Source organism: Bombus terrestris, chromosome 7, assembly GCF_910591885.1.
Source record: "Bombus terrestris chromosome 7, iyBomTerr1.2, whole genome shotgun sequence".
Taxonomy (NCBI): domain Eukaryota; kingdom Metazoa; phylum Arthropoda; class Insecta; order Hymenoptera; family Apidae; genus Bombus; species Bombus terrestris.
Genome location: NC_063275.1, coordinates 3,913,139 through 3,937,368, shown reverse-complemented (window position 1 = coordinate 3,937,368; position 24,230 = coordinate 3,913,139). Strand labels below are relative to the sequence as shown.

At 40.3% G+C, this 24,230-nt stretch overlaps 1 protein-coding gene and 1 long non-coding RNA gene across 2 annotated transcripts in view; one reads left to right on the top strand and one right to left on the bottom strand.

Annotated features, from left to right (window-relative positions):
• Positions 1–24,230, top strand: part of LOC100642402 — a 121,257-nt gene that overhangs the window by 26,347 nt on the left and 70,680 nt on the right. The window lies entirely within an intron of this gene.
• LOC125385450 lies at positions 7,733–13,397 on the bottom strand. The gene is made up of 3 exons (XR_007224747.1): positions 12,641–13,397; positions 11,669–12,308; positions 7,733–11,375 (listed from the first exon to the last, which is right to left on the bottom strand). It is a non-coding gene; the product is annotated as an uncharacterized LOC125385450 (long non-coding RNA).

Genomic DNA, 24,230 nt, shown 5'->3' with positions numbered 1-24,230 from the left:
TCACATAAAGGTATTTTTATCCCGGAACAAAATCAGGATTATATACTAGCTTCCTTGCAATACAGAAATTCCGGGATAGAACTTCTTCCGGCTATCTTTTTTGTCATATCGGTAATCGAACAGACGATGAAAAAATCCGTTCGTTTTTATTATTTATAATTTCATATCGTATTTCGTATTGCCTCCGAGTTTTCACTTGCCCGTGTCAGTTTGCGACTGATTATGAAAAGACATTCACGTACGATTGTATGTATACGTATTCATAAATTGCAAACAAGCGCCGGTGACAATGGAAAGTTTCAATTGAAGAGCGCAAGATATTTTGGTGACGACAATGTGACTTGGTTCGTGGCGTGTTTCCATGGTGTAATGCTCGACGGATAAACGAGAAACAGGAGCGATTTCGTCGCGCTTCGTTCTTAAAATTGCGTACCACGCTTCAACTGATGCGCAAACAGCGGAGAAAGAAGAGCAAGACAAAAGGCACCGGGAGATAAAAACAAAAAAACGAGGCCGGATAGCTAACCACTCGCGAGGAACATTCGATCGTCGATGCTATCTTTCTTCTCATTTTCTCCCTCGCGCTCGTCCACTTCTCTATACATCTCTCTCGTTCTCTTTATGCCGGTCGGCCACGCAGTTACCAGGTTGCGTGAGAGCCTGGCAGCGCTGCTTGCTACCTCTTCGAACGAAAAACGAAATACGATTCTAGGCAGTGACGGTGGTAATGCATTGTCGAGAGAGCCTCGTCAAGGTAACACGAACTCCACGTCGTGGCTCAACGTGAAATCCATAGACCTCCGGCTCTTTAATGCTCGAATCCCTGGCAAAGTGGTAATGCAGAAGCGAGACCAAAGAGATTTCAAGCCGAATTGGTCCAACTACATCTTTTTTAAATTTCTAATTCCATTTGATGTGAGAACCGTAACTCTGCGTTAATTTTTATAAAATAGCAAAAAATTCCTTATATTTCTTCGTATCGTAAAAGTGTCTCATGACGAAGAGTAAAATTATAAGTTAATTAATTATGTATATAAATATATTAATTATAAACCAAGTGGACGATACTCGTGATTAAATTGGAATCCTCAAATTGGACTTGCGCCACTGCAATTTTCAGTCCGCTGTATAATTCTACAGGTCGTGCGAAATCGGCTGCTTTCTCAAGCTCATCCTCCACTCCAAGCATGGAACATAAATTCCATTTTCTCTTCATGGGCGCTTTATACTCCGCAAATTACATTCTTTGGAAAAAGCTACGTTTAATTTAAGACGGGTTAACATTGACTTATACTTGTTAATTATATTGTACGAGATAACAATTTTGTAGCAAGACTTTTAACGATAATAATTCACGCGGTTCTGCGTGTAGCAAAGTGGCAAACGTTTGTCGTTAATGTGCTTCTTTCGGTTTTCATTCTACGCAGTATCGATACGCGGAAACATATTTTCTAGATCATTTGAAATGCATTAAAGGTGTGCCATTAATCCGCTAATACACGCGCATAGAAGAATACGTTAACAAATCTACCTGGTCGGTCCGGGTCGTGTTGTGCATATAAACAGCACTGAAACGAAATTGATGCCACTCTTTCGGTTCAGTTGCTTTGCAAAAGTTTCGAATCCATTCTGCACACATCGAGAAGCACATCAAAAGATATCGATATAGTCCCCCATATAACGGGCGACTACTTGCAGGCGCGCGCACACGCTCGTCCATAAAGCGGAGCTGTGACGAGATTCAATTTTTTATTCAGAAATATCGGTTCTACAGGCGCACGAGTGCTCGTTTCTCATTCCTACGTGGCGACGAGTGCCTTCGCGACTGTAAAACGTCATACCGTCACGCGTATATTTGCTACCAAATAAAAGCGTCATAAGGAGAAGCAATGAAAACCGCAATACGGAAAGGTGTCCGTCAAGGATTTTTACATGTTCCTCCCGCTTTCTTTTCGATAGTGTCAATGAATCATGATAGCGCCATCGCGTGTTGTTCGTAATAACGCACTCTGGAATATTTCCATATTATTAATTCTCTATCAATAGTAGTGACAAATTTATTTCAATTTGGTCAGGTTTATTTTTGTTAGAAATTCTAGCATATAGGTAAAAAAATGTGTATCCCTAAATAGAGAAATTAGTATCTGAACGAAGATTCATCTTCTTCGGTGAATAGGTTAACTGACTACCTAAGTTTTCTTATTTCGCTGTAGACAAATCGCAGTAAGCTCTTGCTGTTCAACTTCCAACCGACCCTCGTTCCAGAATACCATCGCTCGAAATAAAACGCGCGGTGTATTGAAACGACGGAATATATACATAATATCAAACGCGATGGCACTGAAATATTCGAAGGAATAATCTTACTATCACGGAACCCGACGATCATTTTTTCACCGACTTTAACCTGCTGAAGACCAGGCAATAACAGCACCGCTCGGAGCCTCGGGAAGTGTATTATAAAAGGAAGCATACATTAGTGCGAGAAAGATAGAAGGACCAAAGATCGAGGGAGACACTACGTAGCCCTCTAGCTGTAAGGCACGATGGAACGCGCGGTCATATCCTCGCGAGTCGGTTCGGTTCGTTTCTCAGTCTGTTGTGTTAGTGGTTGTTCGAAGGCGTGCAAAGGCTGCGCGAAGAACGACCACGTACCGTGGCGAACTTCGATCATGCTTCAACGGGTGGCTTCCTTTGTTTAAAATCATCCCGTTTGCCTGGCTCGTGGGATTATATCTGCTTGAGCGATCAAGCATCTGAGAATCATCTTGGAACAAATGCTCGGCCGTCGATGTGAATCTTGGCCCTTTCTCTGCCCTCGTCCCCTCGCGCCTCCGTTCATCTATCCCCGCCACTCGTGTCTCTCCCCGCCATAAACCAACGACAGACATCGGTGGGCTAAAACACGTGGAAAACGCTTTATCTTGGAGTGTGTATTTCATGAAATTCCACGCTGTCGGTCGATCCATCGTCTGTGACCGACCACGGTACCGACGTAGGAAATCATCCTCGATTATTTTTAATTTCTTCCTCCGTTAAGGTTGGAAATTACCGCGGCTTCTGAGATCGAGGCGTCTCGAACCGGCAATCTTTATTGTAAATGGTGCGTGTAGGAGAATGTTATGAGTTAGTAAAATTTTTCGAATGGCTGTGGCTTAGGATCGTTGTTAGAGATTGTTGGATGTAGAGGTTTGTTTTTGTATGAATTCTGGGTTTATCATAACCTCGAGTCAATACAGGACTGAAACGAGCGAGAACATATTCATCTCATTATTAATAATGCTAATTAGAATTTATAATATGCGGATTCTTTTTTATATAATCCTTTTGCACCGGGAAGCTCGTACGAATAATACCCCGCTACCCATACCATCGTATATTCTCGCTTGACTTTTGGTGCCCAAGCTGATTAGCGGTTCGTGATTTATGATTGATACGTTAAAGAAATTATATATAGGAACAATACTGCTTGACGTATTTTGTTATTTCGTTGAAGTTTTATCGACAACAGGATAATAAAAGGGACGTGATAACCCATCAATGTTAATGATATGAATATGAATGAAGGTTTACAATAAATACGAAAATGATAGGATGAAAATATCATATTTATAAGTGAATATTGGAAGAGGATTCATCTGTTTGCTTTCAAAATCAATCAGGTCCTATTATCGTATCGCGGTAAGAGATACCATGTTATAGAACCGAATGTTTGTTTTACGCGCATGCGTTTTGTACGCGTTACACATATCGCTTGAAATGCGATATATTTACGTTTCTCGTTCGAAAGGTATTCAGAATTACTGTTTGGTTATTCAGTATGGATCAAAAGGAGTCAAAGTGGCTGGTCGGTTTCACTGAGACTGTTTATTGATTAGTCAAGACTCGCGTTTAACAGTCTTTATTCGGTATACTTTACTCGCACGTGTACTGGGCGTTCTTTTTTTAACTGGCGGAAATTAGGTTATGGTTACTCGGACGTTGGACCGTTTAGTTTACAGATGTCGTTACTTTGCTTTCCTTAAACTTGAAAACAGATAAAGGATTTAATTGTCATAGGTTATGAATATTCTTAACATAGAATATCAAATTTCTTCTTCCATAATAATAACCATACAGTAGTATATGTGGATGATGGAATAATCGAATTTAATGAGTCGTACTTCCTCGTCAAATTCAAATTTTGGAGAAACGACATTTCATACATACCAACACTAATATAATCAGTGTACGAGTACACTTGATAATCATTATATGTAGAAATGCACACAGCGTGATATATTCGATTACACAAATGGTTGTTAAATTGCTCTTGAAAGTGCATTCCGGTATCAGTAAACCAACAATTCGTTGCATTTAATTAAGTTTAGCCCGGACAAATATATTTGTTTGCCATCACACCAGCAGTCAATATATGTGCGAGGACTAGTAATGCGATCCGCGGATCTGTGGTCATGGTTTGCTCCACTAACCGGGATAATATTTATGCGTCGAGCACGCGGCATGCCAACTGCTCAATAACCTTAATTTTCTTAATCGAATAAGACTCGTTGCTGTAATCATGCCGGCATTTTTTCCAATCATGCCTCAGCGAGATTAAGTTATATCGCAGCACGCTGATTGATTTTAATCAAATTCTGAGAGAAATTAATATAATGCTTCGCGCTTTCATGCTGGCTATTGCATTTATAACTAATTTCCATTTTCATTGCTCCTTCCATACTTTGTATCTTGTTTGACATTATCAGTTTTTTTGTCAGATACTATCGAATCTAAATATAAAGGTCAAACATTCGCTATTCATTCGCAATTACACTTGACAATTAGAAACATTACACAGTTTGGTAATAAACAAAAAGATATAATTTTTTTAATTGACTTAATATTTGAAATTTACCAAATAAGCAAGGTTAGGTCTGAATTAAATTTCAATGAATTTATTTAAGCGTATTGAAGAAATTGTTGGCCCAAATCTAACCCGATGTTGTGCTAAGTTCTGAACATTAACTATACGTTAAATGGATTAAACTTAAAATATATCGAATTTAATAAATTTGTTTCTCCTTAAAAAAAAAAAAAAAAAGAAAGAAAGAAAAACGACCGGAATTAAATAGTCAAAGTTGGGAAAGATCACTGAACAGTATAATTACCGAAAACACGTTTTGAAAAAGATCTTTCCACTACCATGTAAAATTAATTAAATAAATACCAAAATTAATCGAATAGTTAAAAGCACATTTTGACCCGCCATAATTTATTCCGTAAACAGAATGACTTAACGCTGTTTGCAGACGTTATTAGTTATAGCGGAACCCGTGTACCGCGAATCCACTTGGACCAGTAACACGGCGAACGCGCAATTGACGACGTTTCAGTTACGACGCGAACGCGCGGCCAAATGCAGTGCATCAACGCGGCAATTATAATTATTTTGATTCGACATCGTACGCTTCGTAGTTCGGTTAAGGCCACTTACTGCTGTTTCACGCACTCGTTCACCGTTAATTGGATTTAAATCAACGCATAGCGTGAAGAGCATTTTGAGCCGATGCGCCGTGCCAGTTGAATTATATTTGGTCCGAACTATATAACGATTAGTACAGACTTACTACTCGGCCGTGTTGTGGAATTTTTGCCACAGACTAACGCGTTCCCGCTTATTTTTACCTCCGTTGATCCTTTCCTATATTTTCTACGGGATTTATACGTGCCCTTTTACCAGTGAATAAATTATGCAGAAGTCGAATGTACGTGCCTAGATTCCGGAATCAAATATCAGGAAATAATCAAGAATGAATTATTTATTGGGTCGCGCGCGCGGTCTTCGGGCTGATGCCTAGAAAGACATAGAACGATTGGACGAACGATGAGAAGAAAGATGGCAAGAGTGGCGCGTGGTGGGGGTAACGGTGAGATGAGAAGGAGGCTGCGAACGAAGATGACGAGGAAGTGGAAACGAAACGGAAGGCAAGGACCAGACGAGGGAATGACAAAGACGATCAGAGCCAGTGGTGGAAAATGACGAAGTATAATGGGAACTAATAGAAAAGACGGAGATAGAAGACCGAACAGGAAGGATGGGTACGAATAGGTGGTAGAAGCTGCAGGTATAAAGGAAGACGACGTTCTGTGCTTATTATTACGCGCAATCTCTTCCTTCGAATCGCAACATTTTCGCGGCCACCGCACCGATATTTCGATCCTTCGCTCCGCGAATCTCATTATTTCCAATTGCCTGGTGGCGTTGATGCGAACGTTGTTTCGCCTCGAACCTTTCCCAAGCCAGAGACAGCGATATCTATCCCCGTATAACCTTTCCACCTACACCATGATGTCGGAGGTCAGCACCTCGTCGTTTCCGTTTTAATCGTCGAAACGATTCCCAGAGCCGAAAGTAATATCTCCGTCGTCGATATCGAATTGCATAACTTCATTGTCCTTCGGGTCACGCCGAGGAGCAGAGCTGTGTCGTCCGTATGTAAACGTTAGGTAGAGAGCGCGCTGTTTCTGTCGGTTAACTTGGAAAACAACGGCGTGAAGGAAGCAAACGGTGCCACCCTTCGAAGTCGATTAAAACGGTCCGCAGGAGGTTCGTTAACTTCCACTCTAATTCTGAATAAAATATAACGAGTTCGGAGCGGCAGTTCGGCCTTAAGCCAACCAACTTATCGATTGCCGAGTTTCGAAGAAAATTCCAAGATACCCCGAGAATATCGCAGATTGCTTTATATCGCCGTCTGTTCTACGAGTTTGTGACAGGGAAATTGATCATCGGTTTCGGTTCAGAATACATATACTCTATCTCTTCCTATGTGTGTTTTCTCTCTTTGTTTCCCGGCGATGAAACCGCCGACGACGTTGCCTCTCCTCTTTCGAGACCTGTTTGCGCTTCGAAAGATATCCTGGCCGCGTTAAATTATGGATACTCGACTCTCTCGTTAACGCGAAGCACACCGGGTTCCTCTGTTTGAGACGGATAAACCTTCGCTCGGCAAACGTTCGTTTCTATCTCGACGTTTTATCTCTCGGCTATTTCCGGGATATCGTTTCTTTCGTATACACTGATTTTCCTGCTCGTCTGTTTTCCTTCTGAGTTTGTACATATCCATATCAACGCTGCTTCGTGACCAATTTACGCAGTAGTCGTTAGTCGAACATAAAACAATTTCGTCTGCCCTCTGTGTCGTGTGTCTCTGTGTTTTTTCAGTTTACACGGTTCCACTCGGCTGGTTAACTCAGCGAGAAATGCGGAAAGAAGAGTGGACGAATATACAGCGGAATATTTTTACTCGTTTGAAATTATTTGTCACTGGGAATTACTCGCTGTAGGGAGGGAAGTCAGCTTCAATAATGTTACCTTTGATATGTATCATGTTTCCTCGCTAAATGTGTCAATTGACATCCGAGATAACGGAATGCAAAACAGAATGCAATCCATAAACTAGTGACGTATTACTTGCGCATTAAAGAGATAAGAACGGGCCCTCGTTACACTTTGCAGCTCTCGTCTCGAGAGTTGCTAATCCACCGCTTTTTTACCCAGTTTTATGTAATGAAAAAAGGAACGTTCAGCGAACTGTGAACGAGCTGTGTTTTTACTCAAAGACAAGTATCCTACCTTCTGCGAGTGACGTTGATAGCTGTGTAGAAGAAATCAAGGAAATCAAGTAGGATAAAGCAACAAGACAAGGTTTACGTAAAATATTGATCAATACAAGATCGTAGTTATAAAGATATTACACAACATTATCACTGGTTCTCTAATGTTCTTTACATACATTATAATAAAAATGGAAAAAGACACTGTGCCTTCAGCTAGTCAATAATGAGCAACAAAACATTTTTGTTATTATGAATTTCATTGATCTCAGAATTCATCATTTAGAAGAATAAATAGCTTAACCAAAGAAATACAAATTTCCGATATTCTAATATTCCGTTCCTCAAGGAATTCACTACCTATCAGCGTACAACTTAGAACCGGCTGGCCGGGGTCTATGCACACGCTGCCATAATTGCATAAAACTTCGATTGGTTCGAAGCTCCCATCTTCCTCTCGCTCGCTCAAGCACAAACAAGTCGCGAGCGATCGATAATTACAGTCCGTTCTCTTAGTACGAAAAAAAAGAAAAAAACGAAGTGGAGAAAGGATTGGCAGACGAAGAGGAGGCAGAGGGAAAAAGAAAGAAGCTGTTCACCGGTGGCCTTTCGCGCATCAAAAAACACTCGCCGTTAACGACGCGAACGTGAGAAGAATTTTAATCTTGGCCAGGCACGAGAAGCGGAAGAAGAAACGTCCGCGTGGCACAGTTTCGACTCGCGGCATGCCTCTCGTCGCGTATTCACAATAAATTTTCTGATTTAGCTCAAGTCATTTACCCACTTCGTTCGCCAGTACCTCCATTCTTTTCGTCGTTTCGCGTTACGCTTTTCACCCTTCTCGTCCTCCTTCTGCTCTCTTCGTCCCCTCCACTACTTCCGTTTAGCGTCTGTTATTCTTCCGGTTGGCGCGTACCACTACTACCACTGTTTCCATCTCAGAGTCTCAAAGTCTCGAAACGTTATGTTCCAGTTACACGCTTCCGTACTTCCGTCTCTCTATTACTCTCTCGCATCAATACGTAAGTTTACAGATAACTTGTTTGTGGTTGCTGTCTATCAATGAGTTGTTCATCGTTATGAGCGGTTTCGGTTCCAAAGTCTGAATTGCTAACTTAACCCTCGGGTAGTGAATAGTGTACCACAATGGTAGATCATTTTCGATCTGTACGTTTTCTATAATTACTTGATTAGGATTTTGAAGAATGTTTTAGTTAGGAATTAAGGACTATTATAGTTAAAAATTTTCGTCAGCTCTTTGTCATCGTTATTGCGAACGTACGAATGTATAGTTACCTTATCTTATCTTGTTCGAAGTTGTACCGTGAAATAATCGTATTATTATAATCTTACATTTCATTAGTAGCAAACGTATGTCTTTTATATATCTTATATATAGACGTCCTTTTAAATTTCAAATTTAATCGATATTTGAATTTAGTATAGTTCCGGCATCCACTATTCTTCCGGTGACGCGTATACCGCTACTCTTTCGTGTCTCGAAGTGTTCCAGTTATCTACGCGCTTCCGTACTTCCACTCCGAATGGATAGAGGGAAAAGGAGAGCGCGTACATCCAAGCCTAGCCTCTCCAGTGCCAAGAATAGCCCGGGACGTAATCACGTGCCGCCACTTCTGGTAAAACAGTTTTAACTCCCGGCCGACTTGAATGGAGACGACCAGGCGTGTCGTGTGCCTGTCCCGCACGTGCGCGCCTCGGCCTGTTCATTGAACGTGGTATTTTAGCCGTGTAATGATTCACGTGTGCCAACCAGCCGCACGTCGTCGGGGAAGTATTTTAAAACACGCCGCCAGAGGGGGAGACGCTCGCGAAATCACCAGAACTTTCATTTTTACAAGAATTACAGTTCCTTCTAACTTTGGATAGATGCTATGATCTAGATTGTGGAGAGTTAATGATTTTGATTTAGTCGTACGATAGACCATTAATGTGACTAATGTGATTTATTTTAGTTAATGATACTAGGCATAATCGTCGTTAAAGAAGGTAACTAGAAACAGGTTATAGGTTACAATTGATATATTATCGCTATTTGTGATATTTGTATGTTACTAATAGTTGGTATTACTGAATAAGGGTAGAATTGTTTTGGACAGATATTATGGACAAATTGGTGTTTCTAATTTAGTCATTAGAAGATTCGATATAAATGATTAACGTAAGAATTAATTTCCCGAAATAAATCTCCTTCCTTCCAAAAGATAATCTAAAAGTATTCTATATAAATATCGTCAGTACTGGCGACATTTTTCTTGCTAACAGTAGGTTTTACCGAGTGTAATCTTACTAGAGGAATACTTTAATTCAATTTTCGTGGAAACTAAGCATCGCGTGGGAAAATTTGATCGTATATTTCGGATTTATTTTTATGCGTGCGGTGTCATTTGTGTAGTTCGTAAGCAGGTTTCGTTGGAAACAATATTCTGACTGGAAGTGTCTGGATGTAGAAGATAATCGAGGAGTGATATCCTATGACCGGTCCTGTTTACAATTGGAAATCACGATATTTTCAGACCGATATTGTCCCGGTGATAAATTCGTTATTCTTCAATCTCTTGCGCAGATTCGGACAATCGGCGTGTGTTCGATAACGCAACCGCATCGAATTCATTGCGTTTCGTTTATAATTCACCGCACGTTGTTAATTGCACGCGAGCATAATGATGATAATTGGTATCGTTATGTTATAGAGCATTGAAACGGACATGCGACTGTATACAGCTGCACACGGTGGATTATACACGGTATAAATAATTCGGTGCTTCCAATGTTTATGAAATATCCAATGAAAACAAAGAGAATAGTTAGTTCTCTATATCTGCTGGTGTGACTCGAAACGTTAGTTAAATTTTCAACCGTTAATTGGCATGATTTGTGTTAAAGTCTCGTTTAATCATTATTTCAACATTTAAGACGTAATTTCATTTTGTACTAATATTATCCATAGCTGTTTTTATGAAGAAGTATGAATGTAACTTCAAGTGGAATCAAAATCGATACAACTTGAAAATATCAATTTCTTAGAACACATTATGTTGTAAATTAAATTTACCAGGAAAAATAACGATGATATGTGAAACGAAATAACGATAGCCAAGTGTCAAGTCCGATAATAATGTTCAAAGAAGATAAAATATTATTCTCAGCTTGTAATCCAAGGAAACCGAGAATAATTTTCCCAAGCGAAACAGTAAATTTCCTGAATTGTATCAATTCTGTAACAGGTCTGTAATATAGTATCGTTTCAATATATAACTTATATAAGCGACCTGTTTTTTAACAAAGTGGATTCAAAACAAATATGCCGCGTCATAAATACACTCGGATAATTAATATTCCACGCGTAATCGATACGATCGTGAGCGCATAATAAAGAGAAATATAAACGAATGGACAGTCGGACACTCCGTACCCACTTCGGGGAATCGGTCGTTATCAATTTAAAATCGGCTCTCTTCGGATCCAATTTGCCAATACGTCGCATATATTTTTCAGAGTTCCTGGCGACGTAATCGAACGCGTCTCGGCGTCGTTTATCAACGCGTCGTCCGAGCGTCGTTTGTACAATTCCCAGAATGAATAATGTGGGCAAATCATCGGAATCACGCGCCGCTTATATATGTATATATGTACATCTACCTCGTCGCTTTTCTACATTTTTCTGCCTTTACACCAAGGTAATGATAAATGAACGGCGACCGGGGGACACAGTGGAGGCATCTGCTTCGTTTCGCCGACCATTTTCTCTCAGTGACCTAGAGAAAACGATTTGACCGTAGTATTTTTGAAGGCTCACATGAATTTGAATAATTATCTTGGAAAGAGATGGTGGATCTGTAAGATAGAATCTTGACTTGAAAAAATTCATGCGTTCAGACTGTACAAGCAAGTCTCTATTATGTTTACAGGAGACAGACACGATAATTGACATTTCAGATTTTTCATATAGAAGTAATTTCTAAATTCGGTATATATTTACCGTGTCAACAAGATATTACTAAAATTGTATTCTTATCAGATTCGGTTTTCGTTTGCGAAAATTGTTTACCTCAGAAGTATGAATCCACCAAATTTCATCTCGATCGGTCACCGATGCAATTCGGAGGAACGGGCAACATGGAACGTTTCCATCGAGAAAACGTCATCCAGAGGTTAGCCGCGATCTCTCGCGGCAGATTTTGGGAATGATCACTGGCGAATTGCTCGTTCACGCAAGATCGAGTTCTCGACCGCAGCATGCGATGGTACGTACGCTGTCCCACGCGATACACAATATCCGGCGCAGAAACGTGCCAGAATTTTATTGAGAAAAAAGGCTGAAATAGGGGGGGGGGGAGGGCAGCCGCGACCTCATCCCCTGTCTTCGCAAGCCCTTAATCTCTTCGATTATTTCGTTTGGGGATGCCGCCAACAGATGGTGGGTTCGAGAAAGCGGAGAATCAATTTCAAGGAATCAGCCCCCGGGCTCTCTGTTTCTCAGCGGGGAGAGCTAAACGCGGATAGAAAGAGCGAACCGGCTGGGGAAACATTGGAAATTGCTTGGACGCTGGTAATTATACGGTCCTGCCTTCTTCGCCCCTCTCCACTTATCCCCCACTTGTTTTACTAACCGTGGATCACGGCTGAAAAGGTTGCAAATCCGGGATGCGTGGATCGAGAACACGTCCATTATCATAATTCGGCGTAAACTGCAAGAGAACAGTGTTATATCGCTGGAACTAATCCTTGCTAAATTTTATTCCATTTCCGACTGACCGTTTTTCGACTGTGGTATTACCTATCTAACCTAAAAATTGACTCTATCCCGTTTTGAAGTAGCAGTTATAAGAGGGGAAATTAGGAAACGATCGTTCGACGAAATCACGCACTGTGAGTCACGAAGGTATTCGAACGGTCGTAAACGTCTTCTATAGATATTTCGTTTCTTATACGAAACATTTTGAAATTTCGTCAGCACTGCGTTGTCGTAATTTAATTATATGTTATACGTTTGAATGCGAAGATATTAAGATTCACATACCTTGTTTGCTGTCTACGGAAAATACAAGAATTGAAAGTATTGATCACGTTTTTGTCCACGTTTTAATTTCATGTACTACGACGCATTCTTGCAAAAACACATACGTGAAAAATATATCACCAGATGGGATCGGTTCTAGGGAATTTTTCACTTCTTAACTTATCCTATTATAGCCTTCCAAAACGTGTTATACACGTAAAAGTATTTTATGATATACGCTTAAACACTTTCATGATTCACCGTACGTGATTTCCTGAAACGATTATTTGGTTGCTTCGAAATTTCGATTTCTGAAGACCAGTTGGAAGAACGTCGGTAGGAAGCGAGATTATGAAGCGTTTTAGTTTATAGCTGAACTATAGGCATAGTAAAACGGCGTGGCGTATATATAGCGTAGATAGCGGATTCTTACTAGCTAGGGCGGCATGCATCACAGATAGCTGAAATCATAATCGCACAGGAAGTGAACTCTGCAAACTGCGATCATTACAGACCATCTACTTCGCGACTCGCTAGCCTCGCGAGGAACTATAGATACTGGCAACAAAGAATTCTAAGTATACGTTCTTCAATCACAGACTGCGATAAAAGTTTACCCCTAAGGGGAAAGATTGCGAAAGAAAGTAACTTTGATTGCTGATAAATTTCTCATAAAATAGCACGCGCACATATGTAGTCGATAACCCTAGGTTTTTATGTGCGAAGTGGGATATTTCGCGGATGTAGATGGCGCGTTTGTAGATACATAAAACAACGTAATTAGTTTCATTTGTAAGCTACACGGCTTCAAAATAAATACGGAACTCGAACTATAACATGAAATAAACAAACAGCAGATAGAATAACAGGGCAAATATGCACAGTAAATAATATGCAGAGGTTATGTTCGTCGATAACTTTGCGCTATCGGTACATTTAACATCCGCCTGAATCATCGACATTTCAGAATCGATCGAAACAATGTCATGCATTATTCTAGTTACAGTATGACTATTATAATTCTTTCATGACTCTGTAATTTTCATATATAATTATGTGCATATTTTTATACACGTATAACTTCGTTCATGATTTACAACACTCATATTCACAAGATAGATGCAATAATCAAGAGAAAAGAATGTATTCTGTCTCAATACAATTCTTAAATATGAATGCATATTGCAGTACTAATAAATGAATTGTACAAATACAATCCAATAAACGTATAGACGAGAAATCGTCGTATATCCTATAGCGTTTGAGAGCTAAGTTTGCATTTCAGACTTTGGAACCAAAACTTTGGATGTATGAATCATTGACAGGCAACAGCCGCGAGGAGGTTATCGTGTGGACATTTACGTATTGACGCAAGAGAGTGATAGAGAGACTTGGACGCATGGATAAGTTGCGCGGTGTTATTCACAGTCTGTACGCTCGATAAACAATAGAGACAATGCATAAAGATAACATAAACGTGAGTGACACGCCTGTGAGAACGATAATTGATTAAATTTAGCATGAAATCGGTTTCCTTGTCGCTGTTACGCGTCTTGATGGCCTGGCTGTCTCTCGGTGGAGATTTTCAAAGAACAATGGCCGTCACTGTGATCGAAATAAAGCGAGAGGCGAATTGAGTAGCGTGTGCACGCGCGCGCACCAAGTGCGTTCACGCGAAATTAACAATCGCTTACAATGCCTCCTTTGTGCTCGTCTTGAAAATTTGCGTGCTACAGTACCGGTCGCCAAATACTCGCGTATAAATACACGCGGGTCACACCGTCTCGTGTCCCCGCCTTCTCTGATTCTCGTGTTGGTATCGTTGTTCTCAAAACTAATTTCGTCGCGGTACATTTAGGGCAGACTGCTACATGGTAGTGGCACGCGTTAACGCACTATGGCGCGCGCACATGCACACGCATAGACACAGTAGCTCACGAAAGTATTTCAACAGCTTTATCATAGAAAGCTTTTGTGAATGTGTTATGTGTGTTGTACGAAACATTTTGAAATTTTATTATCACTATAACGAGGTATGGCTATCATGATTATATTGGGCAACTTTTAAACGAACCTGCACATGTACATGTATGGATAGAAATTGCAAGATATTTATAGCAAACATACTTTAACGAGACGCTCTTCGGTATTTTCGTGAGCCATTTTTGTGTGTATATACAGTGCGTACGAAAATATTCAGAAATACGTATCTCATAGCGCGTAGGAGAAACATTTCGTGACAAAAAATTATCTTTATTGCGGCACGTAATGCCAGGACAAAAAATATGTTTAGGATAAACTCATAATTCTCTTGGTTCTTTTATCGGCCGTGTCGATCTTGGGGAATGCCGTAAACTATCGAAGAAATTTGATCTAACGCATTTTTTGTCGTTCTACAGAAAATGGAACACCTACTTAGCTTGGCGAACTAATCTTTCTTCAAGAATATTTCACTGAATTAATCATCGTAAATAGATCATCGAATATAAAATATTCTATGAAGAAATCGCGATCACCATATTTGTACGAGTAAATCCTTCACTCGATAACCTGTACATTTTCCTCTTTGCATCTTTTATGCATGTTTTAAGCATAAAAGAATCCGTAGAACATCAAAGTAACAGAATTACGCTAAACACGTGCAAATGACTGTAAAACCGGTGACCACAGAGCAATTAATGAAAAACAATTTCAAGTGCAACTTAAAAAGTGTGGAAGAATGGACATTAAGAGGTCCCTATAGAATTCCACGAAAGCGCGCGCGCGCCATACGGTCAGGAGTTACGAGCGCCTGTCGCGGAAGCCTGTTTTTTCTTTCCCTCTTGCTTGCCCCCGACTGGGTAGGTAGCCAGTAATTGGAGCTCCGCGACCATACTGTCCGATAGAATTGCTACGTTCGACTTTTCTTGGTTTCCGGAAGCTCGAAGCGATCGTTTGGTCACAAGTGGAAATGTCTGCAAACCCCTAGCTGCACTTAACCGTCGCGTCGGTTTCGTTTCGCGAACGATGCGCCAAACCGACTCACTGCGTATGGCCTTTCTTTCCTCTCCTTTTTTTCTCTTCCTCTCTTTTTTTCCAATTTATACCTCTGTCTTTCTCTTTTTTTTCAAGTGGGTCGACGACTGCCTGCGTTCGATGAATGTTCAGTTTTATATTGATCACACGCAGGACAATATCCCCGGTGAAGTTAGAAAAAAAAAATTGTCGATCTCTGGTGGAAACAGATTTTATTCAGAGTCGAATGAAAGAGGTGTCGACCAGTAGAGGACGATGGAGGTTGGTGTGGATTTGAATAGGTTCGGGTATTCGTCTAACGATTTTTCCCATTTGTATTCTCTTCCAACGACGAGTATCTTTGTTTCTTTTTTTTTTTATAATTTTTTTCGTTCGTCATAGTCGAATGTTTTAATTTAAAGCGTGCAGGAAATAATTAGCGAGAATGAGCGTAATTGTAAGGACGTGTTGAAGTGGTGGCAGCACCGGTGCCGTTTTCTCGTTGGTTAACAACAAGCGAGTTTCGAAACTGCACAAACGGGGTCGTTTCAAAGTTCCTGGCCAGGGACAGATTAAAGTTAGAGAGAGATTAATAAATTGCGGCGGCATTTGAATTTCAAATGGTCGTAATTAAAAATTTCGACCACCGCCACTGCGAGGAACTACACAGGCAAGTTGATAAGAACCTCCGCCATTTTCAATTACATTATAACCTCTTTAAAATTCGCGAACCTTCGAACTGGAAAGTTATCCAAGTTTCTGTAACCGCCGTAAAATCCCCTAGCAATATTAGCACTTTAATCTAATAGAGAATCATGAAATCGATAACTACTGAAATTTGTATTACCTTTAGTTAACCGATTATTTCTTCGAGTATTCTGCACTTCTGCTTACAATTAGCTGACTGAAAGTCATAGTGGTGTGTAGAATACTATTTTATAAAAAACTAGCAATAAACCGATTTACATTGCTATGATTTTCAGCCCTCCCCCCTCATTTTTATTGTCGACATTAGAGGCAACGGTTATGTCAAATTTAACCTAGGTACAAACTATTTTAGTGGCAAACAAGAAGGCGGCCCAAAAGCTTGTTATTTTTTCTTTCCGGCTACATTGATTTCCACGAAACATTCGTTGGCGCGACTTGTCGCGTCGAAATTGCTGCGGTAAATGGAAAATTTCCGGAAACGCCACAGCTTCCGATCATTGGACGTATCGTCGCCGATTGAAAGGAAATAAATTGTCGTTTGGTCGGAACACTAACTGACTTGTTGGTACGTGATCATGTTTGGTCCCTTTATTTTTTTTTCCCTTTCTACATCAGTTCCGTAACCTCTCTTCCTTAACGTACTACATTTCGATGCATCATCGTTCCTGTTTTAACCTACGTTGCTTTTAAGGTGCTATGAACCGAGGGAATGAAATGGAACTGCTGATTGACAGATTTTTCGATGAGACGTTACTCTTCGACTGAATCGACCTCTTTGTTCGAAACGAACGTTGTTTACTCTTCCTCCTTTATAACATACATGATGTCAGCCAGATGGACCGTGCACGAGCCAATCCGATTTCGATGGCACGTCCTCTCGAGTTTCGTCGGTGTAAATACCTACAGCCGCATTTGTTGACTGCACTCTGTTTCGCTAGTCGAATCTAAAAGCCTTACAAGCCAACGCTTGAACTATTTGATTAATGAACACTCATTTTTCATTTTCTTCTTTCGTTTTTTCATTTATATCGAATATCGAACTTTAAACTGTTTCAAAGATGGCGCTCTCCCGCCATAACACCAAGTTTCTTCATCAATCGTACTTGTCACTCTAAAATTCATCTTCCATAAACCTATAACATTTTACTCCTTTGCGTACAAAATGTAGATGAGAAGATGCTTCGATGCAGAGCCACATTTATCTCCCAGGATATTATTTATTCAGTCAATCTTGCGAAAGAAATGAGCCCAACGAACTTTTCCTTTTTTCGGAACTTTTTGTTTTTTCCTACTTTTTTCACCATCCCCATGAATGATTTATGAACGTGAAATGCCGTTACGAGCTTCTCGGTGATTTCCTTCTTTTTCTTTTTTTTCTTTTTTTTTTTTTTTTTTTTTTTTGCTTTCCATTGCGTACACCGGAGAAAAACTTTTAAAAAGTTTCTCGCCGTTTTGTATTTCCATAATGAAATCGTATTGTCGCGCGGCCCCATCCCGTCGCAGTTCCATTGGTTTTACTCGGGGACGAACGAACGAACTCGGCCGTGTGATAACCAGAGGAAATCCATTGAGAAAAAGCGATTATAACACTCGAGTTGTCTGTGGTCTAGAAAAAAAGTAACAGCGTGCCTCCTTCTTCTTTTTGTCATCTTAAACGGGGCGCGTTAACGTGTGTTGTGCACTGGCGCCAAATAAATAGGTCATTTCGACGCAGTGCGGGAAGAAACAGAGAAAAGAAAGATGGCCGCTGCTTGTTCGACCACCGGCGATGCGCTTTCGGTTCATGGCTCAAATGAAACGTGGAACTTTACGGTAAAGGGAGTAATAGCGTTTGGACTGTGTGCACACGGAGATATCTTTACCTGTACACTTTCCTCACGCTTGCTCTTGTCATTCCGCGGCAGCAATGTTGCCGACCCAGCTGCAACACACCTGTTGTTCCATTTTCTCTCCATTACCCAGAAACCATCATTCACGTAATGATATCAGAGGTCGAGGGCGCCACCGTTTCGCTACACTCCCTTTTACGAGAAACGTGACCGCTTTTTTCTCAATTCTACGAAAATTCTTCCATTTATTCTTTTTCCTTGTCGCAACACTTTACGAAGTTTTCGTAAGAAATTCGTAATAGATCGCTACGAAACGTTGTAATCTAATATTTATATATTTCTTGAAATTAGTACAACGATCTATTATATCTTGTACGAAAATTGGTTAAATTGATTGAACGTCAGACTACGTATATTTATATCGAACATATTATATAAGGATTTACTGGTAGACCGTACAGCAACTTGATTCTCAATATCGAGAGCAAACGAATCTGTACGATACATTTTTCTCCAATCCACCCTGTACGTGATCTTCGGATAACAATCTCGCAGAAAGCCAGATAATGCTACCTTATCCGCGACCTATTGGCAAATTGAATGAAAAACAGGTCGCGTGATCGGTAACGAGCTATCGGCCGATTATAACATAACCACAGCAGCTTCCATTTTGAATCTGTTGCACCACAGTCGTATTTGCAATAAAGACCAAGAATAGTGGGACTCTTTTTCCATTGGTTACATCAGAACGTCGAGAAACGTTACGCGTGGGGTTATTGTCCATTTTTTCTTGGTGGTTTCCCCGAAGGGACCGATTATCCACGGTCGACTAATCGCGTCCAAGCGATTGCCAGGCCACACAAGTATGACTTTAATATAGAAAAAAATTGCGTCCACGTAACGGACCGGACGCAGAAAACGTAAAAATGTCTTGCTGGCGATAAGGATCGTCTCTTTTCTCTCTATTTTGATCTCTCTTCTTCTCATGGAGAACAAGTGATTCGTTATTCCGGCGGGCGAAACGCGAGTAGAGTTTACGGTTTTGTACGACGATAGGAGCCGATAAAACATGAGAATAGGGGGCTGCTGGGGGGACTTGAGTAGGTTCCTTTTTCGGAGAACTGTTTAATTCGGAATAGCGAGGCCTGCGCAGCGTGAACCGGTTGCCTGACTCGACCATAGCTTCCGTGCTTGTATATATATATGTATGGTTCAGTGTGCGCATGTTAGACAAGGCACCGACACGCGCGCACGAACGTGTTGACCATCGAAGCACTCGTATGCACGACTGACCTTTCGAGTCTGCTGTGCGTGACCCTTTCATTGCCCACTTGTATTCTTGCTCACTCGCGAGCAACATGTGGAGTTTAGACCCTGCGATTTTTGTCATTTCTACGTTTGTGCATCGAAATCAGAAAATACTATTACGGAGTCAAACCCGCGTAAAATTATGCAGCTCTATAGCTTCCCAGAAGGTGTATCGGATTATACCTTTTTGCCCACTTTTCTTTGTTTTGTAGTTGGTTTCTGTTTACCCCTTTTTCGTTGTTCGAGTTTGTTTCCGGGACTTACTTTTTAGCGACATGTCAATTTTACATAAAAAATTATCGATAGATGCGATATCGTCTAGTGTAACAATAGTGCGAATATGGCGACTGCCAGAATGTATGTGGTCTAATCTTTAGAGATTTAGAGGTTCCCAGGTTCAACGAATTTTTCCTGTTCTATGTCCGAAGCTTAAAAAATGATAATCCACGTAACCGATGCACGAGTATCCGAAAGTAAATCGTTGACCCGAGTATTTTTATTACTCTAGTGATAAATCTATTATATATTGCATTATTTAAGACTGGGTAACTACCTACTTACCTTTGCAAACGAGCCTTAGTGTTCTGAAATAGGTTCTTCGAATATTTGAATATTTAAGACCTGCTAGCTCCAGCCCAGATAAAGGCAGTAGCTTTATGTGTTAATTTTTATTCATTAAGTAACACGATATTTCCATAGAGGTAAACGAATGGTCCTTTCATTTGCACCTGAAGAGCAAAGCCCCGCTGTGCGTTCCAAATTTCTTTTCTCTATTCAGAGTTCTTGTCTCGTATATACAGGTGGCGCGAGGGATGCGAGCGTTTTTAATCATCGCGGGCGTATCTGAGATATGTTAATGCATTGTGTCACTGATGTGTTTATATTATGGTCGCCACCGGGTGCTACATAGTTGCACGTTTGAATTACGTATACGCGTTCAGTACAGTATAACGTGTTCATCGAAAGATCAAGCGTTCGTTCACGTAGCTCGTTTATATTTAAATGAACCGTTGATTCGATATTGTAGCGGGACGAGGCGTGTGTGTTCACCTTTTCTTTCAGAGTAGGAGGACGTGGAATGTAAAACTCTATGACGAATCGAATACGAGAGAGGAATACCGAGTTCAGGGAATTCCCACAGGATCGGAATATTTCTTTGCCGCATCGTCTATGTTCTCTCAGCCCTTTGCCCCATCTTTTTCCACTGCTGGTATTCCCGCATCAGAGGCGTCATAAATAACGCGTGTAATTATCCCTGTCGCGAAGTTTACCCTCGGTTGAGACGTAAAATATTCGAGACGTTCTGTGATCGTATTCGAAACGACATGGTCGTGCGCGCTCGCTACAGCGTGCATGCATGCAGAATAAAACGAGTGGCGCGCTTATGCAAATTAACGACCCCTGAATTTTATGTTGCCTCGATTATTGTTGGTATATCATTTCCTGCGCTGCTTTTATGACCACGTGGGGAACAACACACGACCGATATCCAATTTGCCGTAAAAATAATCATTGTCTATGCGACGCTCATTAGCGATAGCCGCTTCTTTTATAAAAGAAAGGGAAAAGGAATAATTGAAAAAATATAGTGGGATATTTTCTTAATTTTTGTAATACGTATATCCGATATTTGAGATATATAGTTGTTTGAATGCAAACTTTGACGTTTATGCTGAAACTTTTTAAGAGAGGAAAATGAAATGAAACGCAAATAAAAATAATATAGCGTGTCCTAGTTAAACTACTAGTATTGGTTGTTTAATGTTCTAGTTTTAAATCACAATGGTCATAATGACCCGTTTCTAAGCAACGACGTGAATCTGCATGGCCTATTAGGTGGCATAAGGACCAAACCGTCAATTTCATGCGATTCACTTTGTTGGATTCGATTGGGATAGGTGGACCCGATGGTCGTTTACGTGCCACGAGGCGCGCATCCTGTCGAAATTAGTTACTGAATCGACCGACAAGAGGTCGCCAGAGTCGCGTCGTGTATCGTTAAACCAATCGGCATTTGACGGTCGTAATTGCCACCTTTGAACGGTGGCCACGCTAATTTATCGCCGCCATTTACGAGCGGTCGAGTGTTAAAATCACAATAGAGATTTGTCCAGCGGTCGCTTCTGATCCCGAATATACGTGTATTCATGGGCATGCGCCCCTGTGTTATCCACTTTCGATTTACGGGGTCTCGCGGATGTTTTTGGTGGCGTTAAGTCCGGAATTTCGCACTTCATTCCACTATTTATCGCCACTGATAAAGTAACCTAGTGTGTGATTTTGATATTTTTTCCTCATTGAGCTGCACATCGTTAACATGATTAATAGAGACCAGATTAAGAATGAGAGAAGGTAAAACAAAGAAACGAAACGATTTCTGTATCGAGCTGTCCTCTTGCACAATTAAACCAGTACTATCGGTGAAAGAGAAAACGACAAAGAAATGGTTATAGAGAAATTTATTGTCCTTTATCCAAGTAGGAGATTGTCCTAGTGTCTCCACTAGGACAAACTTGTAAAATTATGTAAATTATAACCTATATTCTGTAACTTGCCGATTCACTAATATTATCAGTCGGTAAATTAGTCGCGCAAGGTGGCTCAGATAAAACGCGACGGAATAGATGGATGGATTTTTGAACATCGTGTGCCTCGCGAAGTTTATTGATTGTCCCGCTTGCATTTCATGAATTATTTATCGCGATCGTACAGTCGCGGGCGGTCGAATTTAATATTTCAATAAATTTTCATAAAAACGAGCTGCTGTCGCGAAGAATGAAAAGGGGCGAGAAGGAGTGGGGGAAGAGATACTGGCCAATGAAGTGGCGGGCGAAGGGAGGTAGGAGAGGGGGACGGGAGTGTCGTCCTCGTTTGATGCGCGTGATCGAAATGCAGAGGCGTTCAATTTATCAGGAACCCGAAAGATACTTCCCGAGGTGACTGCACCAGCTTACGCGTCCGGAAAAATCAAACTTTCATCCTAAGCCCCGTGATCGAAGCGAATGGTTCCTCGTAAAGAACAACTTTAAAAATTCGAATTCGGAAAGGGAATTCGAAATGAAACGAAATTTCGGACTGCGAATGTTGCAAATTGACGTTTGCTTAAATTTGTACTGTCACATTGAGAAATTTGTTATGCCGATGTTTCTCGTTCTTAGTATGGAAATATTATTGGAAAGTCCAAATCCTCGCTGAAAATACGTTATTTATGAATATTAATCTTTATATACCAGAACTCACTTGCTCAATATAGTGCAATAAAAATTCTGCTGTACTGCTCAGTACCTTTTCTTTTCTAAATACTCCACGTACGTGCTCATTGAAGGCATGGAATACGTTATTCAATAAAATCAAATATTAAAAGACTGTGAATTATCAATTAAACAGATTGGAATGTCAGACGCTAGAAATGTAATCGAGAAGAATCCCGTGGGACGTACCCTCAAATAGCAAGTGAAAAATAGTAAGAATTATGAATAACAATTTTTGACGAATAATGAGAAGTAGAACTGGCAATTGGTTCATAAAGTAAGTTGAAAAGCTAGGATATTCAAACGTGGATAATGAATGTTATTTCATTTTTAATGTTTTAAGTTTAAGGGATAAGAACAATATAATGATCGACTGAATATCGATCAAATTTCAAGGTCATCAGAGATCAATCACCCCCATAGCTCAGGAAATGAGGAATAATTTAATGTTCGCCATCTAATCCAGCGTGAATCGTCGGGGATTCACCGTACCGTCGAGTCATAGCATTAGCCCGTACCTCTGATGGTCTAAAGTACCGTGTAATTACGAATTAATGTAGTCCTTGCCACTAAGATACACGGCTACTTATAATTACTCGTAAAATGGAAAAAAAGATCAGTCGAATTTATCAATGGTTATTAACCTCTTAACTCCGGAGGCTGGGTATATCCGTTATATTAGAACAGTCTGTTAGATATAAAGAGAGACGCCGAAAGTGATATAAAGAATCAAGATTTAATGGCTTTATATTCTTGCAGCCAGTTTTGAAATAGAACGTCTTAAAATCGATATTTTTACAGACCCGAAATAATATATAACCTTTACTTAATGGAATAGAATTTAATAGAATTTTATATCTTACAAAAAAGAAACGTTATTATATAAGATAACATATAATATAATATAACCTATAACGGTCTCTCGTTACGCATTTGGAAATTAGGCTTAAAGTTTTTAATCTATGAAACGCCGCGTATACGTACGTTACATAACGATGTCAAAAGATTCTATAATAAATTACGTCGATAAGACGTCAGATGTCGCTGATTCTCCACCGCAACTTTACAATATCAAGCCCCCTTAATTTATGAGTAGATGCAGGGAGACACGGAAGAACAGTGGCTCGGTAAATACGATCAAACATCGGACACATCCCCCGGTTTGAAATTCATTCGTCTTAGGTTCGCAACAAAAGGGAGCGAGAACACGCCAGAAGGAATATATTATCGTCGATTGTGCGGTTTATTGGCGTCGAATCGAGCATCAAGCGTGTATGTGTGCGTACATATCTTCCTTTTCGTCTGTACAGGGTGTCTCGGTAATCATAGTGCAATCGGCAAGATATTTTCAATTCTATGCAAATAAATAAGTCAGAAATACGAAATTTGAAGAAGATATTTTCTTATAACGTTGAATATATTAACGTTGAAAATCTATCAAGCGTAGAAAAAGTTGGCTAATTCCTGGCTGAACAGAAATAGATATTCGGAAGCAAATTATTCTACGTGAGAAAACAGATC